Here is a 4,368-nt window from a genome sequence, read left to right as displayed (position 1 = left end):
ATTTATTTGTTTTTTTGAGACGGAGTCTCACTCTGTCACCCAGGCTTGAGTGCAGTGGCACGATCTTGGCTCACTGCAACCTCTGCCTCCCAGGTTTAAGCAATTCTTGTGCTTCAGCCTCCCAAGTAGCTGGGACTACAGGCGCCCGCTACCACACCCAGCTAATTTTTTATTTTTAGTAGAGATGGGGTTTCACCATGTTGGCCAGGCTAGTCTCGAACTCCTGACGTCAAGTTATCTGCCCGCCTTGGCCTCCCAAAGTGCTGGGATTATAGGCATAAGCCACCGCACCTGGCCTATTTTTTTTTTCCACCCAGGCTTGAGTGTAGTAGCACAATCATAGCTCACTGCAGCCTCATATTCCTGAGCCCAAGTGATCCTCCCACCTTGGCCAGCTAAGGGTGATTTTTTTGTTTCTGTTTTGACAGAATCTCCCTCTGTAGCCCAGGCTAGAGTGCAGTGGCATGACCTCGGCTCAGTGCAGCCTCCGCCTTCTAGGTTCAAGTGATTCTTGTGCTTCAGCTTCTCAAATACCTGGGATTATAGATGGTCACTGCCATGCCCAGCTATTTTTTTTTTTTTTTTCTTTTTAAGTAGAGCTAGGGTTTTGCCATGTTGGCCGGGCCAGTTTTGAATTCCTGGCCTCATGTGATCCTCCTGCTGTGGCCTCCCAAAGTGCTGGGATTACAAGCGTGAGCCACCGCGTCTGACTGGGTTGGCTAATTTTTATTTTTCATTTTATATTTTGTAAAGACAGGGACTGACTATGTTGCCTCGGCTGGTCTGGAACTCCTGGGCTCAAGTGAACCTCTGGCCTCAGCCTCTCAAAATGCTGGGATTCCAGGCATGGCCACTGTGCCTGGTTAGTTCCCATACTTTAAAATCATCCAGTAAATGAAAACACATTACTACAAAGTGACGCAAAGGGTGCAGAGGCCCCAGAGCAGGCATCAGTGCCGGTGAGTAACGCTGTACAAAGTGCACTTGGGATTCTGCTACACCAGCCTCCACTGCTGACTCTTTCCTAGTGAAGATGGACCCATGGGCACTGGCTCTGGGAGAAACACCTGCTTCAAAGATGGGGCTGGAGAGAAAGGATGAGCTTGGAGCACGTGGAGGTGCCAGTCATGGAGGACATGCTCAGAAACAGAAACCAAAGCAGATGGGTGTGGTTAGGGGGTCATGGGCACCCTCCGAAAGAACCCCTGATGGCCAAAGCTGGAACAGTTTGAGTGGAAATGGAAAAAAACATAAAGCAGCCATGGATGAAAGCCTGAACTACAAAATAAATAACCATGTGTCCATATGATATAAACAAATGACAGAATAAGTAAGTATATGGTAGAGAAGAGACAAATCTCCCAGGGAAAGGATTCCCAAATAGTTCAACAGCTTGGACCTCCAGGAGGGGCCATGCCTCCTACCGTCAGGTGTGGCTGTGCTTAGCGGCTTCTTTCCAGAGTGCAGTCTGGAAAGGGGGCTGTCAGTGACTGCAGCACAGAAACCTGATGGATCCCAGCTGGGCTAGGTGATCCAGGGCAACACTGGCTGGGATAAGTCAGGTGGATGCACTTGCCTCTGATGGAGTGTGACGACCAGGGTCTTCCTCCCCCAGATCCATCACCCCATCTGACCGTGAGAAAAACATCAGGCTGGGCGCAGTAGCTCACACCTATAATCCCAGCACTTTGGGAGGCTGAGGTGGGCGGATCACGAGGTCAGGAATTCGAGACCAGCCTGGCCAACCTGGCAAAATCCCATCTCTACTAAAAATACAAAAATTGGCTGGACATGGTGGCGGGCACCTGTAATCTCAACTACTCGGGAGGCTGAGTCAGGAGAATCACTTGAACCCAGGAGGTGGAGGTTGCAGTGAGCTGAGATCATGCCACTGCATTCCAGCCTGGGTGACACAGTAGACTCTGTCTCAAAAGAAAGAAAAGGAAAAAACTCCAGACACATCCCAACAGAGGGGCATTCTCCAGCACCCCTGACCACTGCTCCCCCAAACAGTCACGGTCACCAAAAACAAGGACAGCCTGAGAAACCATCTCAGCCCAGAGAAGTCTAAGGAGATGTGAGCGAGGTCAGGAGATCGAGACCATCCTGGCTAACACAGTGAAACCCTGTCTCTACTAAAAATACAAAAAAATTAGCCGGGCGAGGTGGCGGGCGCCTGTAGTCCCAGCTACTTGGGAGGCTGAGGCAGGAGAATGGTGTAAACCCGGGAGGCGGAGCTTGCAGTGAGCTGAGATCCAGCCACTGCACTCTAGCCTGGGCGACAGAGCGAGACTCCATCTAAAAAAAAAAAAAAAAAAAAAAAAAAGGAGATGTGAGGACTAAAGGTCAGGTGGGATCCTTGGACAAAGAAAGGACATTCAGGAAAAACGGAGGAAACGTGAATAAAGTGTGGAGCTCCATTAATATTAATACTGTCTCAGCACTTGTTCATTAGTGAGGTAAATGCACCGCAGCACTGTGAGAGGTTACGCATAAGGGACGCTGGATGTGTGGGGTGTCGGGGAACTCAGTACAACCTTTGCAATTTTTCTGTAAATCTAAAACTACTCTTAGCTGGACATGATGGCTCCCACCTGGAATCCCAGCACTTTGGGAGGCTGAGGTAGGAGGATCGCTTGAGCCCAGGAATTTGAGACAAGCCTGGGCAACATAGTGAGACTCCGTCTCTAGAGAAAAAAATTAGCTGGATGTGGTGGCATGCACCCGTGGTCCCAGGTACTCAGGAGGCTGAGGTGAGAAGGTCGCCTGAGCCCAGGAGGTCGAGGCTGCAATGAGCTGTGATTTCAGTACAGTCCAGCCTGGGTGACAGAGCAAGACTGGACTGGGTCTCAAAAAATAAAAATAAATAAAACTGCTCTCAGACAGACAGAAACCAGGTCCTAAAGACCTTTTCCAGCCGGTTGCTGGGGGTCGGCATCTTTCATCATCAGCCCGTGGGACGCGCTGCGTCTGTTTCACCTTCCCCTGCAACCATCGGCCATGTCTGACTGCTGCCCAGCACCGCCCCTGACGCTACAGACCCTGGGGGCTGTGCTTGCACTTGGGTGCTCGGGTGAGAACGGCGCAGCCTCTCTACTCCTCGATTCCTAGAATTGAGGTGCTGGGTCAGGCAGCCTGGACACATTCTGCAAAGTCACCTTCCCCAGAAAGGATTCAGCCATTTGCCATCCCCCAACAGTGGGTGAGGTGCCCAAGGCCTGGGTCCTGGCCGAAGGGGGTCCCTCCCGCCCTCCTGTGGGCTCGTGCTCTGAGCTCCTCAGGAGGTCACAGTCCTGTGAGGAACAGTCTCCCCAGGAGGGCATTGCAGCCTCAGACCCTCCCTTGGCTGCACCTGCCCAGCCTCTGTGAACAAGAAGAGCCACCAGCCAGGGCTGCCTACAGTGCCCCTGGTACCATCCTTCGCTGGATCACCTGCCCAGGGCCAGGGCTCAGCCTCGAGTGGCACCCACAGACATAGACAAAGTCACTGTGCAACCTGGCCGGAACTACACAAGTGTGCTGGGCCCTGCAGGTGACAGAGCACGGAGGGCAGCTGGGGCTGGGGGACGTACCTGGAGGACCTGGAGGGGGCGGAACCATGGCCCCTGAAAGATACATCCTGCCCCCAGAACCTGTGAATGTGACACTTTTACGAAAAAGGGTCTGTGCAGATGTGATAATCACAAGGCAAGATCTCTAGATGAGGGTTAAGGTGGGCCCTAAGTGCAATGACTGGTCTCCTTGTAAGAGACAGAGTAGGAGACACAGACACAGAAGGGAGGGCTGAGGATGAGGCCTGGAGCACGGTAGGCCACCACAGCCGGTGCGTGATCCCACAGCACAAGAACGGCCTGCTTCTGTTCCAGCTGCCTCCTCATCCCTTGGTGAGGTCAAGGAGACAGTCGCGGCACCACCAGCACCCACCACCCTCCCCGTCTCAACAGGAAGAGGGCCCCAGGGCACCAATGCCTGCAACCATCAGAGACACAGGTTTTCATGACATTCGCTTTGTTGTTGTTGCTGTTTTATAGTCAGGGTCTTGCTCTGTTGCCCAGGCTTGAGTGCAGTGGCATAATCATAGCTCACTGTAGTCTCGACCTCCTGAGCTCAAGCGATCCTCCTACCTCAGCCTCCTGAATAGCTGGAATTATAGGCTCATGCCACCACACCTGGCTAAGTTTTTCATTTTCTGTAGAGACAGGGTCTCCTTATGTTGCCCAGGCTGGTCTTGAACTCCTGGGCTCAAGTGATCCTCCTGCCTCAGCCTCCCAAAGCGCTGGGAGTCCAGGTGGGAGCCACCACACCTGGCCATAACATTCCTGTGTTTCCACTGTACTTAGTTTGTTTTTTCCCATCACCTCCCATTTT

At 52.5% G+C, this 4,368-nt stretch overlaps 1 protein-coding gene across 1 annotated transcript in view; it reads right to left on the bottom strand.

Moving 5' to 3' along the window:
* Positions 1 to 1,909, bottom strand: part of SLC25A42 (solute carrier family 25, member 42) — an 18,626-nt gene extending 16,717 nt beyond the window's left edge. The window contains exon 1 of the mRNA XM_011990684.1: positions 1,806 to 1,909. The gene's annotated coding sequence lies outside the window, so the exon portion shown is untranslated. The remainder of the gene's footprint in view (positions 1 to 1,805) is intronic.
* Positions 1,910 to 4,368: the final 2,459 nt, after the last annotated feature.

The sequence above is a fragment of the Mandrillus leucophaeus genome, unplaced genomic scaffold, assembly GCF_000951045.1.
Source record: "Mandrillus leucophaeus isolate KB7577 unplaced genomic scaffold, Mleu.le_1.0 Scaffold11, whole genome shotgun sequence".
Classification (NCBI taxonomy): Eukaryota; Metazoa; Chordata; class Mammalia; order Primates; family Cercopithecidae; genus Mandrillus; species Mandrillus leucophaeus.
This window is presented reverse-complemented; position numbering and strand designations above follow the sequence as displayed.